Raw genomic sequence first — 20,516 nt, forward strand, 5'->3', positions numbered from 1 at the left:
ACGCATTTACATACATTTCATAACTTTTAAAGTACGATTCTTGGTTTCCAACAACCTTTTGCACAAACCAGAGTCCCTAACCACTACTCATTATTCCTTATCTTATTCGTCGACACTTCTTCAATATTTCATCATAACAGATACGTAGCATAATCAAATAACTCTTGTACCATCAGCTTATTGATCATAAACATACCACAACAGCATAATACACATTGTCATCGTCATAATAACATCATAAAAACTCAGCTAAATCTCAAAATCATCGTAGCTTTCTGCAATAACTTCAAAACCTAAAAAAATATTCTCTGCTCATTTGAATAGTGTCATCAACCTCAAATGTACTTTAAAAATCATGATCCCATACCAAATACATCGTTCAAACCTCTCATAGTATCACAATGGTTCTGAAAAAATATGAACATTTCACAAAGTACAGACAAAATAGAATTTCATAAGTGTGAAGTTATCCAACTGCGTAATTGCTTAAACATGTGTCACTGACGTAGTAAAATGATGTTTGTTTCTCTGTCAAATAATCAGATAGCTGTGTAATTCTGTATTAGAGAAACATGGTACCGATGTGTAAAGTTGTATAAACAAATACCATATTAGCTAGGGCTCCTTGTGCTTGCCAAACCCATGGTACACAAAGTAAGCTTGTACCCCCCTGAGGATTATTGTAATTATATCCTCAGGTGTTCAGATTACAGCAATGGAATGAAATGTGTCACGGAAAACGTTTGTATCATTGTACTTCAAATATCTTTAAAAATAAATGTTTTAAGTACAAAATTAATCACTCAAATACGTGTACTGAAGCTCTAAACCGTGCGTCGTGTTGTAAGATAATCTCTGTGGAAGTGTCATAGTTATCGTCCTCCGAAAAGCTAAGTTTTGCAGAAGTCAATGTACTTACCTCATGATAAACAAAAGTGAAATGATATGCGTATAGATATCTTGTATTCTCATGTTATAAAATTGTAATTGACACCAGTTCGTCAAATTAAGTAACTTGTAAATTACATTTCACTGCACACGTTTCTGTTGGTCATAGTATATGGATAATATGTGAGAAGTAGGGACTGATAGTGTTTGCATGTGTGTTAATAATTCAGTAAGGGACTGGATAAAAGCATTGCTGGTTGTAAGAACATTTCAAAAACAATTTTTGTGAGTGCACAAGTGGTGGTTATGGACTTGCTATATTATCCGTAAGACTCTTCAGTGGTGATTGTGCGCCTTCACAGTCAAACAGATGGCTGCTGGCCATCTCTACAAGGACTACAGTGGGTCTACACCTTTGATGACCCACCAGTACCATTATTTCTACAAGGTCTACAGTGGGTCTGCATCTTTGATGGCCCACCAATACCATTATTTCTACAAGGACTGCACTGCGTCTGCACCTTTGATGACCCACCAATACCATTATCTCTACAAGAACTGCAGTGGGTCTGCTCTGTGATGACCTACCTACAAATTGTCTTCAACTTCTGCTGTGGGTTTTCTCTGTTGTGGCTCATTACCTGTCAGCAAGTCAAGAGTCAGCACTGTCTTTCCTTTGGATGGACAACACTACTTATTCAAGACTGCTTAGAAATCGACTACTTCCAAGTGCAATTCCTTTTATTGCTCAGACTTTGAGAAAAACACTGCAATTGTACTGTGATGAACGATCAGGACTGTCTTTATGGACTGTGAGAAAATTTTAGCTTTTGACCAACATTGTATCGATAAGTGTGTGCATTTCATTTCTTTGTTATTGTAATTATGAAAAAACTTTCAAATCTGTATTGGCCACTGCCCAAAACAACTTGTAAATTTTTTTGTGGGGAGCGTGGGGGCTATGTAAGTAGGCTGTTTAGGTTTTTTTATTGGTAACGCCGCCGCCACATAGCGCTCTGTATAAAAATCACTGGCTGTGCCGTGTGCAGTCTGTGGCTGGTTTGCATTGTTGTCTGCCATTGTAGTGTTGGGCAGCGGCAGCTGGATGCTAACAGCGCGTAGCGTTGCGCAGTTGGAGGTGAGCCGCCAGCAGTGGTGGATGTGGGGAGAGAGATGGCGGAGTTTTGAAATTTGTAAGACTGGATGTCATGAACTGCTATATATATTATGACTATTAAGGTAAATACATTGTTTGTTCTCTATTAAAATCTTTCATTTGCTAACTATACCTATCAGTAGTTAGTGCCTTCCGTAGTTTGAATCTTTTATTTAGCTGGCAGTAGTGGCGCTCGCTGTATTGCAGTAGTTCGAGTAATCAAGATTTTTGTGAGGTAAGTGATTTGTGAAACATATAGGTTAATGTTAGTCAGGGCCATTCTTTTGTAGGGGTTTTTTAAAGTCAGATTGCGTTGCGCTAAAAATATTATGTGTCAGTTTAAGCACAGTCATGGATAATTGTTCAAAGAGGACGTTTCAATACTACAGGTAATTATGACATATTTACTGGAATTTAGACTGTTATACGTTGAAACATGTAAGAAACAGTAGGTTGCTCATACACATTTGCTATGTATATTTCGAGTAATTTATTTTAGACTTATAATGGTAATACAAGTTTGTCCAGTTGTACACATGACTTATTTATTTACAGAAGAAGAGCTTCAGAACGATATTACCTTGGCATCTCAGCAGGAAACGCGTCCAATTGATCGCGAATTTCGGAATGGCAATTGCTCTCACTCCCACTCTGTGCTTAAAAATAATCAGTACACTGTAATAAAAGTAAACAATTTTGGCCAGTGTTATGTAATAACTTGTTTAGGTATTTAGGTAAATAATACAGTATATGTTAGCAAGTCCTACATACGACTAATTCACAGAAACAGAAGATCAAACTGATTGTGTGGAGACACCACAGAATGTCCAGCAAGCTGCTGCTGATCATGAGGTTGAAAATTATAATTATTCTCAACCTTATCTTTCTCATTACCAATAAAAATACTGTTGATTTAGAGCAAAATTATGACATCATAAATTTACAAATCTACTTTGATATTGTCATTTTAGTTCATCAACCGAAACCTCAACCTACACGTCGAGTGCAACAAGTAAGACGACCCAGGGCAGAATTGGGATGGGATGACATTCCTGTGTCTGCATCTCCTGTGAGGAAAACTGTTTATGGAGAAGTTCCAAGAATTATAGTTCCACGTGATTCCAGATCAACTGAATTTGACTTTTTTTTAAAAAAATGTACAGGAATATGGCGAAGCTTGTGAAACAATAAACAAACAGGTATGCTGCAAATACCATTGCAAACTTGATGCAGACCAATCAAATCAAGGAACACAGTTTTTCGTCGCATTGGAAACGTGTTACTTTAGCATTGGTTTATAAATTTGTTTCTATAGTAATTCACATGTGCCTGGTAAAGAAGTCATCCATATCAGATTACTGGTCCACAGCACCCATTCTTCACTCAACATTTGCAGCTAGACCGATGTCCCAAGATTGTTTAAAGTCAAATTTGGCAATGCTGTATATAAATAATAATGATACATACATACAACGTGGACTGCCAAATCATGATCCTTTACATTAAATCAGGCCCTATTTTGATTATCTTGTGCAGCCCTAAAGGTATTGACTTCTTATGGAGCAAAGACACATTAGGTGTTGGCACTGTTATGCTAAACAGAAAGGAAATGCCTAAGAGTTTGAAAAAACCTGCACTGAAGAAAGGTGAAATGACATTCAGACACAGACCACATATGATGGCTTGCAAGTGGAAGGATACCAGGGATGTGGCAGTGTTATCTTCAAAACATGGGGCAACAGTATCTGACGTAACTGTCAGAACTAAAGGGGTCCATATAAAAAAAATTCAAGCCTGATGCAGTCCTTGATTATAATATAAACAAGACCGGTGTTGATCCAAGTGATCAACTTGTTGCTTACTATCCCTTCAAAAAGAAAAGTATGAAATGGTGGAAGGAATAGTAAACAGTTACATAATGTATAAAATGTCACAGAGACAACCATGTTCTCTGCATATATTCATGTCTGTGATTGGAGAAAAACTGGCCATGATGGCAGGGGAGGAACATGTGGGAGTGAACCCTTCGACTGTAGGCGAAAGAATAACTGGGCGTCATTATGGAAGAAAAATTCCTCCAACTGACAGCAAAGCGAGGCAATGCAAACTGTGCAAAGTGTGTGGTTACAGGGCTGAGAAAGAAACTGGAAAGTGGAAGAGGAAAGATACAACTTATTATTGTGCAATGTGTGATGTTGCACTGTGCATGCCAGAATGCTTTGAACTATTTCACACGAAAGCCAATTACGTATAGATATGATTTATACAAAATCTGATGTAATTTAGTTGTGCAGTGTAATTTTTTAAAATAAATACCTTTCATTTTGTTTTCATAAAACATAATCCAGTGCCATATTCTTTCTACCAACGATAAACCCTACTATAAGACTTCTTTATTTTCCTTGTTTCAGCTATCAGCTTGTGATAACAGAGTAAATTTAAGTGATGTTGGCAACTATAATGTGTTACTTCATTGTAAAGTTTCAGTTACAGTGGTAAAAATGAAAAAAACTGTATTGACTTACCTCTAACAGTTCCTGAATTAAGTTTTTTTAAAAAACGACCAAAAACCACAGTCTCGTGTGCTAGAATGTCGTACTAAGTCCCAGACCTTAAAGTGTTAATTTTGCAAGGTCAAAGATTGATGTAAGCGCGTGATAAGCCATTGCAAATGTGAAACGCTGGTATACCAATAACCGACGGAAACGCCAGAATTTTGAAACAGGCATACAAATGGGCATGCATTGTGTTGCACAGGTGTCAGATGTCTTCTTATGGGATGGAGTTCCACGCCTGTCGCACTTGTTCGGTGAAAATAATGACTGTGAGTAATGCTTGCGGATGACGCTGGGTTTGTAGTTCGATGATGTCCAGTAGGATTGGACATAGATCTGGTGATGGTGCAGTGTAGTAAAACATGCCGATAACCTGCATGGCATATTGGCCCAAGACAGCGATATGTGGGCGAGCACTGTAGTTTTGGAAGGTATCTCCTGGAATGCTGTCCATGTGTGGAAGCACAACAGGTCGAACAGCCGTACAGACGTATACATTTGCAGCCAGGCTGCTTGGGATGATAATGAGAGTGTTCTTGTTGTCATACGAATGGGAATCCACACTATAAGTCCAGGTGGAAGTCTGGGGTGTCTAGCACGCAGACAGAGTGGTTTCATGCCCTCAAGTGGCCTCCTTCTAAGAAACAAATGGCCATCACTGGCACCGAGGCAGCACCAGCTTCAATCAGCAAACACCACAGACCTCCACCCTGGCCTCCAGTGAGCTCTGACTTGCAACCAGTGAAGCAGCAAACGCTGACGGTGTGAGGTCAGGTCAGTGGAATGCATGTTTCAGGGCGTCTGACTCGAAGCTCTCCCTGACGTACTTCGTTGTGTTACTGTGGTGCCAACTGCAGCTCACATTCCTGCTACCGATGCAATACGATTCGCCACAGCTACACGCCAAATACTATGGTATCCCCTCTCGTTAGTGTCACATGAGTGTCTAGAGCCCTCTCGTGACCACCAGTGCCAACAATTGTCTACAATGGCAGCCTTCCTGGCAAGTTCATTTGCAAAATCGCAGAAGAAATATCCAGCTGTTTGTAGCACTGTTACACAGCCTAGTTCAAACTAAATGAGTTGCTGATAATGGCTTATTTGTCAGCTTAATGGCGTATCCTCACAGCGGCATTACTAACTTTCGTTTATTTCGCACAGCTCTTCTTGGTCTTTTTTTCCGTTAGTATGACTGCAAATACGTCCGTGCTTTCCAATACGCTTTTCGGGTTTGCCGCCGGATCGTATTGCGTAAATCGCACAATTTTCCTTCGTTGCAACTGCTCGACATCATCAGGTGGTGGTAGCTGCTGCTGTCACTGCTGCAAGGCGCGACTTGCACCAGCGACAGCAGCAGCAATCACCACCTGATGATGTCGAGCAGCTGCATCGAAGAAAAATTGTGCGATTCACGCAATACGAACCGGCGGCAAACCCCAGAGCGTATTTGCATCTGATTCGTCGGGAAAGTATGAAAAGTCACACGCCCGTGCTTATTACCATGCAGAACTGAATCTACGGATACTTGTGTATTTCACACTGTTGCTATCCGGTTCAATCTACTGATAAAGATATCTGTTTGATTTCGACAATGATAAATACATTCAGTAGCATATCGAAATGCTATTGCTTCAGTCGTCAAGTGTCGGTAATAAACTGATGTAATAAATAAGCAGAGCAAACGTAAAACACGAGTGACAATATGAATGGTGCAGGTACGTGACGACTCAAGCAATACTATATTACGAGGCACACCCGTATCTAAGGTGTACGCCACACTATCACATTCCCTTGTTCCATTCGAAAATGGTGAAGAATTACTGTCGACAAACTTACGTACGAACTAACCCGTGGGCCATTCCTTGTCTGGCCGCCACGGCAAGCGGAATTATGCTGCTGCCGTCGGCAGCAGAGCACTTGTTTACTGCACAGTGTGCTTTATGCTGCGGCGAAAAGCCTAGTCTACACGACGTCATTGGGTTGCGCCACTCGTTGCTTGGGATGCGTTGCACGTAAGGGGTTTCATATATGACTGTAGACACGGAAATACCAGTATATACTTCAGTTTCGTCGTTTGGTGGGTCCCTGAGTCGTGTCTGAAGTGAAAGTTTTGGCAGCTGCACGTCGCACGGGTTGTGATGGAGTTAAAGCTTGTTTCATGGAATCGCTGCATAAGAAAAAAAAAAAATGATGAAAAGACTGGATGAGGAAAAGACGTCAGCTCGGTTGCTCAACATCCTTGCTGAAATAATTTATAACGGAAGAGCCAAGAATTTATTTTAATTACCTTAGAATGTCGCCAGGACAGTTCAGGTTCCTCTAAATAGAGTTAATCATGGGATAATGAATAAAGGCATTATAATGCATGAAGCGCTGTCGCCATATCATATTGCATGCATTACAAATCGGGAACACACTGCCCACTATAAGATACGATTTTAGTTTGTGATGACATTATTTCATTAACACCAATATTTATTAACATTAACAGTAATAATTATTAACATTAGCAGCAAGCCACATTAAGATGAGAATTCTTTGCAAACCACTCTCTTGGAGACAGATTTTTACAATGGCAATATTTCAAAATTCTCATATATGTGAATGAGGAGCACTGCAGCGACATTTAAAATAGATGAATATTGAATAAAGAATGCAATTTCTTGAATCTGAATAGCCTTCCCTCCTGTCAACAATATTCCTTAAAGTGTTCGCCAACTCAGACGATGGGATTTTAGTGTTTTAGACGAGAGCATTGCCACAGCTAGAATTACACTCGCTTATATTTTTCTAAATTTAGTTGTATATGTGCTCCTGACTCAATAAATTTTGCCCTGTATCTCAGATATTGTCAAACCATCTATGTTATGATCGCACATGACTGTCTCAGCGGCAGCAATATGTTGCTTATTTTTGTAATCAGCGTCACTGAAATTCCACAAACACCTATGCAAAGCATAGATAAGCAAAAAGCGAACATTATTCTCCATTCACCGCTTCATATTTCAGTTTCTATACACTCTACGAACACACATAACCTCAAGACGCATACAACTAGTTTCGCCAAAGTTTGAACACGCCGATAAGTGTTTGTTTCACCAACGAGTGGCGCAAAGGCGCTGTGCGCATGCGCAGTGGCAGGTAGCGGAGTTGCCTGCAATCTATTGTCGTCGTGTAAACTACGCTTAAGTAACGTGTCTACCTCGAGGAGTGGATCGCTGAAATTCGCTTCCGAACACGACACCGTAAGGCCTGCTCCTCTCTCTATTCAGAAATGGACGATTAACGATGTAAAGTTGCTTAATGCAGTATTAACCGGTATTCAACACGGCAAAACTGTTAATAGTGTTGAAGCAAAAAGTATGAATAATGAATCTTGCCAGTGAATAATCAAGAATAACAATGATAGCGTAAGAATTTACATAGTACAGTGTTAATAGCAGATGCAGTTCTTCGCTTGTGATCTGCGACTATCTGTAATTTTTGTTCAAAGCGCCATTCGAAGATATCAGAGACATACTTAATTTATATGAGACAGTTTATGGTGTCAGAGAATAAGTTCCGTCAGACAATTTTTGTCATGGCTAGCACAATGGTAATCGGATACCTAAACAACAATTACAAAAGAGCTTCCTGTCTTATGTGACTGAATGCAGTCACAGAACGTATGTTGCATATGAAAATCATTCCTGCTCGTTCTCCACACCTAATTCAACTGAAGATCTGAGGAAAACAATGATGGAAGAAAAGTCGGTGTGGAAATGATGGTAACGTTAGGGGAACTGTCATCGAAGAGTAATGAGCGTATCGCAGCAGATATTAAAAGGAAATCAGTTTCATTGAAAACAATCAGGATTAGACTTTGGTATGTACTGTAGAGGTGACAGGGAATGTGGAGAAAACGGCAAGTGTAAGTGACAGCAAAAAGCTTCTGCAAAACAGTGAAAAATGCTATTCTGGAACTGAAAAAACCAAATGCGACGAAGAATCTTAGGCTGATGGTAGCACCATGCTGGAGAAAGCTGTGGAAAATGGATGCAATAGCAACCACACCGCGGCGGCTCTCTAGGCTTTTGTTGCAAAAGTATAAAATGACATCAATACCTTGATGAAAACAGGCAAGACAGTAAGGAATGAAGTGTAAACTGCTACATTCAGTACTAAAGAAAAACATAAACAGGAGTAGACGGCTGGGGTGTACACCATACTCTGGGCAGATGATCAACCGCATTCGCCAAGTAGTCTGGCTTCGGCTGTTCAACAGGAAGTAACGCCAAATGATAGAAACAATGTAAAAACACATTGAGGTTGATAAAGGCGCTAAACTGATTTTATATACACCGCAATTAAATAAATATGCAAAGAAATGTAAAGAGGGAAGGAGTTTATGGGCGCTCAACGACGGAGTTATCAGCACGAGAAGTGGAAGATATCATACAATTTCACTACAGCACCTGGCGGAAATACGAAAACAAATAGACGGCGGCAATGGTAAATCGGAGCAACTCAAGACGCTCTAAAGGAAAATATTCTAATTGCAGGCAGACGACTGAAAGGGAATATTGTTAGGACCAAAGACCACAAATGTAACTCTGATTAAAAGTGGAGTCTTTACCGTCTAGCGAGAGAACAAAGAAGGATAAATAGAAGATTTATAGGAAATATTACGGCTAAAGGCAACCCACCGACACTCTAGTCGGTAAAATTAAATGCACATCTCGTTTGACTAGGACCTCCCGTCGGGTAGACCGTTCGCCGGCTGCAAGTCTTCCGATCTGACGCTACCTCGGCGGCTTGCATGTCAATGGGGATGAAATGATGTTGATTAGGACTAGACAACACCTACTCCCTGTACGGAGAAAATCTCCGACCCAGCCGCGAATCGAACCCGGGCCCTTAGCACTGACGTTCTGTTCCGCTGACCACTCAGCTCCCGGGGCGGACACACAAGTCGGTAGACTTTACGGCAATAAGAAGCCAATTCAATGCGCTCTAAAGTTATCACCCACCAAACTGCACGAGGATTGCTGCATTCTTAAACAGATGTGCACTGAAGCTTGACGACAGACATTCGTTGATGGAACTTGTGACGAAAGGAGAAGTGAAATCGGTGGTCAAAACCTTGCCAGAGGCTGGAACTGATCGAATCCCCATTGAAATTTATAGAAACTATTGACATATTATCGGTGATGAAATTTTCGAAGTCATGGATATCTAAAGAAATGAAACAACGCGTGATCGTCCGAAGGACTGAATCAGCGTATAGATAATTAAAACAACCGTGGGTGAAAGGAGGAGCCATTAACTATACTAGAGGAATTCTGCTCTTAAACGCAGAGGGCAGAGCGGAGAGGTGGAAAGAGTACACTGAGGGGCAAGATTTATCTGACGAAGTGACAGAAGAAGAAGCTGGGGTCACTGTGGAAGACACAGGGGATCGAGAAATGGAGTCAGAATTTAAGGGGATTGGGAAGACTTAAGAACAAACAGGACTGAGGAGGACAGTTAGCATTCAAACGGAACTTCTAAAATCACTGAGCAAAATGGCTACAAAATGACTATTCTATTTGGTGCGTAGAATATATGACTGGTGATACAACATCAGGATTTACGAGAAGTGTCATCCATCTAAGTCCGAAGTGAGCAAGGGCTTAAAAGTGCGAGAAAAACCGCACAATCGGCTTAGTAAATCGTGCATCTAGGTTGCTGACTGGGATGTTATACAGAAGAAAGAAAAGAAAAACTGATGATCTGTTAGATGACGATGAGTCTGGCTTTAGGAAAGGGAACAACAAGACAGGAAGACCAAGAACGAAATGCTAGTATTAAAAAGGATGTGAGGCAAGGATGAAAGTTTTAGTTATTATTGTTCAGTCTATACAGTGAAGAAACAATGACGGATATAAAAAAATCGCTCAAGAGTGGGATTATACTTCAGATTGAAAAGATATCAATGCCTGGATTCGTTGATGACATTAGCTTAATGAAAGTGAAGAAAGATTGCAAGATCTATTCAATGGAATGGTCTAATAAGTTTAGAAAGTAAATTAAGAGTAAACGGAACAAAAACGGAAGTAATGAGAAGTAACAGAAATGAGAGCAGCGAGAAACGTAATATCATGACCGATCACCACGGACGAAATAAAGAATTCTGCTATCTTGGAAGCAAAATAGACCATGACACGCCAGGCAAGGACGACATAAAAAAAGCAGACTAGCACAGGTAAAGCGGACATTTCTGACCACCAGAATTCTTCTAGTATCACACATTGCCCTTAATTTGAGGAAGAAATTTCTGTCAATGTTCACTTGAAGTGCACTATTGTATGGTAGTGAAACACTTAACTGTGGGAAAACTTACACAGAAGGTTCTAATGGCTCTAAGCACTATGGGACGTAACATCTGAGGTCATCAGTCCCCTAGACTTAGAACTAACTAACCTAAAGACATCACACACATCCATGCCCGAGGCAGGATTCGAAACAGCGACCGCAGCAGCCGCGCGCTTCCGGACTGAAGCGCCTAGAACCGCTCGACCACCGCGGCAGGCTACACAGAGGGAAAAGGAAACATTTGAGATACGGTGCTGCAGAAGAAGTTACAGTGATAAGGTATGAGGAGGTTCTTTGCAGAATCGACGAAGAAAGGAATGTGCGGAAAATACAGTGTAGACAAAGGGGAAGGGCGATATGACATATGTAAAGACATCAGTGAATAGCATCCACAGTAACAGAGCGAGCTGTAATGGGTAAAGAGAAAGACAGAGATTGGAATACATAAGTGAGGACGTAGGACACAAGTGGTCACTGAAATACAACACTTCGATCTCAATGTCTTGAAAAATATACTTTTGACATTTGGGGCGTGTGGAGTTCACGGTATCTACTACCTCATTTATTGCTTGCACAGTCATTCTCCACATTTTTCCTTGTTTTTGGGTCATCAGTATTCTGACTGGTTTGTGCAGCCCGCCACGAATTCCTCTCCTGCGCTGATCTCTTCATCTCAGAGTAGTATTTGCAATCTACGTCCTCTGTTATTTGCTGGATGTATCACAAACTCTGTCTCCCTTTGCAGTTTTTTCCTTCTACAGGTTGTTTTGACTTTTCAGTGTGGTGAGTCAGTCTTACCTGTGATCATTTCTTTTTAGATTTCATCATATTTTTCATGCAGCCATTTCATCCTGGCTTCCCTGCACTACCTATATACGGCATTCCTCAGCCACTTGTATTTCTGTATTTTTGAATCATCCGGAACATTTTTTTACTTCATCCTTGCACCGATCAATTGAAGTATTTCTTCTGTTACCCATGATTTCCTCGCAGTTACCTTCTTCGTACCTATGTTTCCTTTCCCAACTTCTGTGATGGCCCTTTTTAAAGATAACCATTCCTCTTCAACTGTACTGCCAACTGAGCTATTCCTTATTGCTGTATCTATAGCCTTAGAAAACTTAAGCGTATCTCGTCATACCTTAGTATTTCCGTATCCCACTTCTTGGCGTATTGTTTCTTCCTCATTAATGTGTTAAGATTCAGCATACCCTTCATCACTATTATGTTATGATCTGAGTGTGTATCTGCTGCTGGGTACGCCTTAAATCCAGCATCTGATTTCGGAATCTCTGTCTGACCATGATGTAACCTAACTGAAATCTTCCCTAATCACCCAGCCTTTTCCAATTATACCTCCCCCACTTGTGATATTTGAACAACGTATTCGCTAGTACTAGCTGGAGTTTATTACAGAACTAAATTAATCTTTCTCCTCTCTTATTAGTTGTCCCAAGCGCATATTATCCAGTAACCTTTTCTTCTCCTCCTTCTGTACATTTGCATTCCAGTCCCCCATGACAATTAGATTTTCATTTCCCTTTACATACTGTATTACCCTTTCAATATCCTCGTATGCTTTCTCTGTCTCCTCATCTTCAGCTTGCGATGTCGGTATGTATACCTGTCGTTGTTGTTTTGTTGTCGATTATGATAAGAACAACACTATCACTGAAATGTTCATTGTAACACAGTCTCAGCGCTTGCTTCTATTCATAACGAATTCTACTCCCGTTACACCATTTTCTGCTTATACTATACTTATCTGGCCAGGAATCCATGTCTTCTTTCCACTTTACTGACACCTAGTATGTCAGGAAACTGGAACAACTAGAAGGAAAAACATGAATTCAGTTTTTTTAATACCACAGGTAAGGCACATGACAAGCAACAAAAGATTGCCTTTTCAAGACTGTACATGTCCTTTGAGCCCTACTATTCAGTATGTCATATGGTCACGATGCGCTGCAATTAGATTTGCTATACACCTTGGCATTGAATCAATAAGGTTCTGAATATGTTTCTGAGGGGTTTCACTCTACGCACTTTGTATCCGAAGCCACATATCCGTGACCCCAGTTACTGGAGGATCGTGACGCACCAGCTGCCGACCAACCGTACCCCAGGCATGTTCGATGGGTGACATGTCTGGAGAATGTGGAGGCCAGGGAAGCAATGATACCCGTCACTCTTCGAAGAAGGCCTGTACATTCCTTGCAAAATGTGGCCGGTCACTGACCTGTAGAAATGGGGCCTGTGGAGATGCCTGAAGCGTTGAGTACCTGAGGCTCCACAACCTCCGTAAGGTACAGGTAGCTGTTCAAACTGCCCGAAATACGTACGAGGCGAGTTCGGTGGTTGTAACCAATGGCGCCCCAAACCTTCGCACCTGGTATTTGTCAGCTACGCCACTCCACAGTGCAGCCCTCCAGATTGCGCTCACAACGTTACCGCGCGACACGTATGTGGCCATCAATGCAGGACACGTTGAAGCGTGACTCATCCGAAAAGATTAGATGTGGCCAATCAGCACCCCAGTGACGGTTTTCAAGTGCCCATTGCAGTCAGAGGAGCTTGTGGTTTCAGGACAATGAGAGCAACCAGTCCAACCTGCAGCAGACGGCGACGCAGACAAGTTTACACTTGTTGCAGTGATCCAGCGACGAGTCAACCCTGTGGATGACGCTATTCGGCCTGTAGTGGCCATGCGGAAAAGACGACGGTCATGCCGTGCTGTGGTCATGTTCCGTGGTCCAGTTCCCGCTTGTCGCTGCGTACGACCTATCTCTAGCCACTGCTTCCACACGCGGATCACTGTCGCAGCAAGCATGCCCTGAGCGAGCCGAAATGTCGGTGTATGACAACCCCGCTTGAACTCGCTCAATGCCGATATGGCTCCCTTTGACGTCGACGAGGCATACTGGGACTCACTGTATTGTTTATAGCCTGTGTGACAGCTCTGCACCGACTACACTAGGCGCAAAACCGACACTGTCGGACAGGCACGAGAGGGCCCTGCTCTGCCTACGTGTACCCCACATCGCTGCAAAACGTATCACGTATTGCTTGCACACCCATCGCCACTTCCTCCAAGTGACACGCTAACCTGCTAATTCCTACTCGGTGTTGCAGTTTTCACAAATGGCAGTGTAGATTAATCCTCTGCATTTCACTTTTCAGTTTTTCTATTTTCCCCACCACATTCAAGTTCCTGACATCCCACGCTCCGACTCGTAGAACGTTATTATTTTGTTCATTATTCCATCTTTTTCTCATGATAACCTCCTCCTTGGCAGTCCCCTCCCGGATATGCGAATGGGCGACTATTCCGGAATCTTTTGCCTAAAGAGAGATCATGTCTGATATATCCCCAGATCTGGTAGCGGACAAGCAGTCGAAAACCGGTCATCGATCTGTAAATTTTGTTCCTGAGCAGCTTCAGACGGTTTGCATAGCTGTAATCACGACCTAACTTACTTATATACGATACACTTCGAAGACCTATAGCGGCAGAGGCCTGTTAATATGTAGACAGTAAGGATAAAGATGTAGAATGTTAATAGTGTAATTTTTATTTTTAAAAATACTTCAAGAATTTCCACATAAAACTTCGCACGTATTACTTTTCAACCATGTATCTTTGAGCATCTAATAGACTTGAGTGATCTCATCCATTAAATTTCGGATGAACAATACCATATGTTCAGCTTATTATTCTAATAATTCGGCCTTCTTCAGAGAGACAGGTAATACTGACGTTTTAGCACTCGTTCCATCCTGTTACACTCTCGGACCACGCCACTGTGGATGCGACCACTGATAAACAGGCGCCAGAAACGCCGATCGGCAATGGAGAGATACAATCCGCATGAATTATGTCTGTGGTTGCGAAGTCGATCCAACCTGGGGTGTCGATGCATAAGTCTGAGCTGCACTGTCGCGGACATCTTCTTAAGTTTAATACTCAAAGTACATGATTACATGACTTAACCAAGCTGAAGCCATTGTCTTTATTAATAAAATTCTTCTTAAAGCGAATTTCAGTTACCTGTTTCATACCAAGTACCAGAGACATTAAATAAGAGACGGGTGTACCTGTGATGTTCCGTACGTCCTTCATGGACTGTGTGAGTCAACTCTCTGATGTATGAAAGGCCATATTCGCAGGAGACCTTGCAAACGCTAGCCTTCAGAAGTATCAAACTATCTTTAACGGAACTCAAGAGTGGTGCTGGACGAATCATCAACTTCTTTTGGTGTTCGCTGAGGGTTCATCCCATTGAAGACAATAGGCTTCCCACGTACGTCAGGAAGCTATCTCTGTGGGCGTTATTCTGCATGGTTTATGACCGATGTTTTGTTACATTAGTAGCTCGTTACATATCTGTGTGCGGAGTATCCTTTAGCTTGAAAAGCTCTCTTTAAGTGTAGGAGCTCGTCGTGCAGACTGCTCTCGTCGGCAATGATGTGTGTCTCTGTGAGCCAATATTCTGTGAATACACATAATCTTCAAAGAATGGTGACCACTACTGGCATGTGACTAGAAATCTGTATGCGTCGGTTTCCGATGTACCACTCATCCCAAGGTGTCATCATGTACGCCGCGAACCTATATATTCGGAATTCTTTAGCGGTATGCGCAGTGGCGCGGTCCGAGGGCTTAAAAGGGACGGGTCGAGTACTGGAGTTTCAACTCCCGGGTCACTCTGGACATTGCTGAAAGATATACAGCCGACATATTAGAAGTACAAGTTCATTTTATACGACTACATCCGAAATTTAATGGAGCAGTCACTGCGCCGCAAAAACATGAAGTTGTGCACGTGCCTCGAAGATTACTGCCTACGCAGCTAGCTGAAAATTATATAAAAAAATTTGCTAAAGGCCTAGATTATCTCTCTCACTGCTTTAAATATAATGGAAACGAATTGTAATTTGTTCGAGAACGCAATTATTCAGTGAATAGTGAATAAAGATCTGAGAAGTGAAAAATAACTTGGTAAGACTCTCGAGTTATGCCTGTATATTGTGCAGAAAACTAATACAAAATTTCATGTCTACGTTCAGGTTCCCTTCGACGAACGACGTGACACTACATGACAATACATTTTTAAAACATGTCGAAAAATAGCGTTGTCTTGTTTTTAGCGCCCACAATAGTGGACCAAATGTAGACCTATATTACTGAACAGTAATTGAACATTAACGAAAACATAAAAGTCTAGAAGCTTATAGCTTTGCTCACAGGAATGATAAATGAAATATCTCGGGTAAGAAAGTTCGAAAATCCACATAAAACATAATTATCCAAGAACAGAACATGCAAACAACCATCTCACCGTAAGTCAGAACGATGCCGCACTGCATTTATAACAAGATAAAGAAACTATACTAACAGAGAGGCACATCCATTCAGCAGCAGTTCCAAGACCAAAGTAACTATACCAACAGAAAGGCACATCCATACAACAGCAGGTGCAAGACGAAAGTATGACCCAGAGTCCACTGGCCATGTGAAATTTCCTTTCTCAAGTCTCTCCATGAAGTATTATTATTCCCTTGCTGATCACATTAATTAAGAGACTTGCTGAAGATATGAAATACTGACAAAAGGTAAGTTAATTTAACAGTTTTCTACGACGGTAAGTCCTTTGAGACATGCAAGTGCTCATCGATTTGCATAAGGATGCGTGGAGTATTAGTTGTCGGTAAGAGACTACTTTTACCGCTACGAAATTAGCCGCTGTTCCTGGATTTTTCTCTACATATTCCGTTAATCCCAAGTGGAAAACGCCTCAGACAAATGAAAAATACTCTAGTATCTAACGATCAAGTATTTGATAGCTACTACTTTCATGGATCGATTACATTTCATTAAGATCCCTCCAATGGAACTCAGCCTAGGACCTACTTTTCCTGTCATTGATTTAACGTGGTCACTACACTTTAGGCCGCTCCAAACAGCTAACCCTAGGAATTTTACGACGGTCCCTGTATCTTTATGATAAAGTAGCTTACAGTCTCTGAAATAACAGAATAAATATTGTGTCGTGGAATACCAGCAGTCACTAAACCACCGCGTTTGCCGATTCCCAGAAGCGCTATTAGCACTACGTTTCGAGGATTTCGTCGCTTAGACAGCACGGATTTGGAAATTTTGTTGTGAATCGGAAATCTCAGTAAGTATGGAATTGTTGATCTACGAGGTAGTTTCACCTAAGTGGCGTCAGCACCATAGCTAGTTTACTAAATACAGAAACAAATGCATCCAATAATAACTAAACAACGAATATCAGGCGGAAGCTTATGCAGCTTCCAACGCGGGCTACTGAAAACCTCGACGGAAGTATAACTACCCACATGTTAACAGATGTCTTTCTTCGAACACATTCGTAAGCCGCCTTTCCTGACTTTGACCAATAATAATATCTGTACGAATTGGGATTTGTTTTTCAAACAACCAGTATATATAAATGATCTACATGATTTTAATTTTACTTAATGTTTCCCTTTTAGTATTACAATTCTCATAAATGTTAGTGTCTGTCTCCATGGAGACGACAGTGTTAACCGAATCGGCAATAAATATTAAGTTCATTGTATAGATGGTACGAAGTGCCTTCATGCTGATCACGTGCTATATTTGAATGACAGTTAAACGTCATAGTTTAACTCATACAGTAATTGTTTCGTAGAGGGAGCTATATTTATCAACCTAGTAGTATTTTATCTCTTCTTTCATATGTCTTATTCCGGAAGTTTCAAATACACTCCTGGAAATGGAAAAAGAACACATTGACAACGGTGTGTCAGACCCACCATACTTGCTCCGGACACTGCGAGAGGGCTGTACAAGCAATGATCACACGCACGGCACAGCAGACACACCAGGAACCGCGGTGTTGGCCGTCGAATGGCGCTAGCTGCGCAGCATTTGTGCACCGCCGCCGTCAGTGTCAGCCAGTTTGCCGTGGCATACGGAGCTCCAACGCAGTCTTTAACACTGGTAGCATGCCGCGACAGCGTGGACGTGAACCGTATGTGAAGTTGACGGACTTTGAGCAAGGGCGTATAGTGGGCATGCGGGAGGCCGGGTGGACGTAACGCCGAATTGCTCAACACGTGGGGCGTGAGGTTTCCACAGTACATCGATGTTGTAGCCAGTGGTCGGCGGAAGGTGCACATGCCCGTCGACCTGGGACCGGACCGCAGCGACGCACGGATGCACGCCAAGACCGTAGGATCCTACGCAGTGCCGTAGGGGACCGCACCGCCACTTCCCAGCAAATTAGGACACTGTTGCTCCTGGGGTATCGGCGAGGACCATTCGCAACCGTCTCCATGAAGCTGGGCTACGGTCCCGCACACCGTTAGGCCGTCTTCCGCTCACGCCCCAACACCGTGCAGGCCGCCTCCAGTGGTGTCGCGACAGGCGTGAATGGAGGGACGAATGGAGACGCGTCGTCTTCAGCGATGAGAGTCGCTTCTGCCTTGGTGCCAATGATGGTCGTATGCGTGTTTGGCGCCGTGCAGGTGAGCGCCACAATCAGGACTGCATACGACCGAGGCACACAGGGCCAACACCCGGCATCATGGTGTGGGGAGCGATCTCCTACACTGGCCGTACACCTCTGGTGATCGTCGAGGGGCACTGAATAGTGCACGGTACATCCAAACCGTCATCGAACCCATCGTTCTACCATTCCTAGACCGGCAAGGGAACTTGCTGTTCCAACAGGACAATGCACGTCCGCATGTATCCCGTGCCACCCAACGTGCTCTAGAAGGTGTAAGTCAACTACCCTGGCCAACAAGATCTCCGGATCTGTTCCCCATTGAGCACGTTTGGGACTGGATGAAGCGTCGTCTCACACGGTCTGCACGTCCAGCACGAACGCTGGTCCAACTGAGGCGCCAGGTGGAAATGGCATGGCAAGCCGTTCCACAGAACTACATCCAGCATCTTTACGATCGTCTCTATGGGAGAATAGCAGCCTGCATTGCTGCGAAAGGTGGATATACACTGTACTAGTGCCGACATTGTGCATGCTCTGTTGCCTGTGTCTATGTGCCTGTGGTTCTGTCAGTGGGATCATGTGATGTATCTGACCCCAGGAATGTGTCAATAAAGTTTGCCCTTCTTGGGACAATCAATTCACGGTGTTCTTATTTCAATTTGCAGGAGTGTATTTTATTCAATCCATTTTGAATCTTACATTCGACGCGCATGATTACGCTGCTTATTATCAGGAGGAAAATGTGCATGTGCAACTGGACAGATTTCATTCACGCGTTTAGACACGACAAAGCATGTCAGTAAGCACGGAGGGCAAAAAATTAGTTATTCATTTAAATCCTGAACTCCATTTCCAAGTGCTGCTTGCGAATGCCACGTAAATATTGGTTTTGCTCTTTCAATGGCAGTACTCGTATATTGGTACCTATCTGCAGGAGTCGTGCGCGAGCGCGCATGTGTGTGTGTGTGTGTGTGTGTGTGTGTGTGTGTGTGTCTTTGTGTGTGTGTGTGTGCGTATCTCTGAACATCTGTTCCAAGTGTCTCAGAGAGAGGAAGGGAAGAGTTGTCCCGGCTTTAGTTTTGTTATTGCTGCGGCTGCTTATCATTTAACTCTACCACGGCTTCTGTGTTTTCATAGCGTCTTCAGCACAGTGAGGATGTGCGTAATACAGTGTACCCTGCCTATGAAAATACGCCTGGACCCATTGAGAGCTCTTGCAGCTGCTTCGATTCTCATGGCAGAGCACGTATATCTCTGTTTCCTGCTGGAAGCTGCTGGCTGTGTTACGTTCTGCACATCACTGAAGATACCATTCAAAAAATTTTGAGAACGTGTAACCGGTGCCGGAACAGTAAAGTGCGTACATTGACGTATTGAAATATTAAAGAACGACAGAGAACGTCTGCGTTCACCAACAATAATACTGAATGGAAAGATTCCACAGGCTGAACGACTTCATGAATGAGCAGACAGTCGTAATGTTAGAAATTGAGGAAGAGACTTAATTAACGGAGTAAATGGAATGTTTCAGAGTATCGTAGGTTCCTTGCTGAATGACAGGAAAATCTGTAGGAAGGGGGGGGGGGAGGATTAGGAGGATAAATATGCATTGGAGTTTGTAGTAGCAGACAGATTACAATTTGAACTATATAGCGATAAAAGGGGCAAAGGATTAGAATAATTTTTTAATCCACATTAAAAAAATGAAGCTAAGTAATTTATACTTACTTTTTTCAGGTACATGAGTGAGGTTGTGTATGCATCGAAATCCCCGTGGCACAGTAGCGTGGCACATTGGTTGAAGAGACAAAACCGTATGGCGCATGCCACCTCCACATTATTAATGTGTACCAGGACTGGAAACATGTACCGAGTGTATCTATAAGACTTTCTGACCAATGCCGTTGAATACCTGGTTCCGCACCGGAGCATTCAAACACACGGGTCGTCCCCATGCAGGGGGCAATGGCGCCGCGAGGAAAGAGGTAGCATATTTGGTCGTCATTCACAAAAACCACAGACCTCCGTTACCACACAGACAACTAGACAGACACAAAAACACACACA

This window comes from Schistocerca gregaria, chromosome 1, assembly GCF_023897955.1.
Source record: "Schistocerca gregaria isolate iqSchGreg1 chromosome 1, iqSchGreg1.2, whole genome shotgun sequence".
Lineage (NCBI taxonomy): Eukaryota > Metazoa > Arthropoda > Insecta > Orthoptera > Acrididae > Schistocerca > Schistocerca gregaria.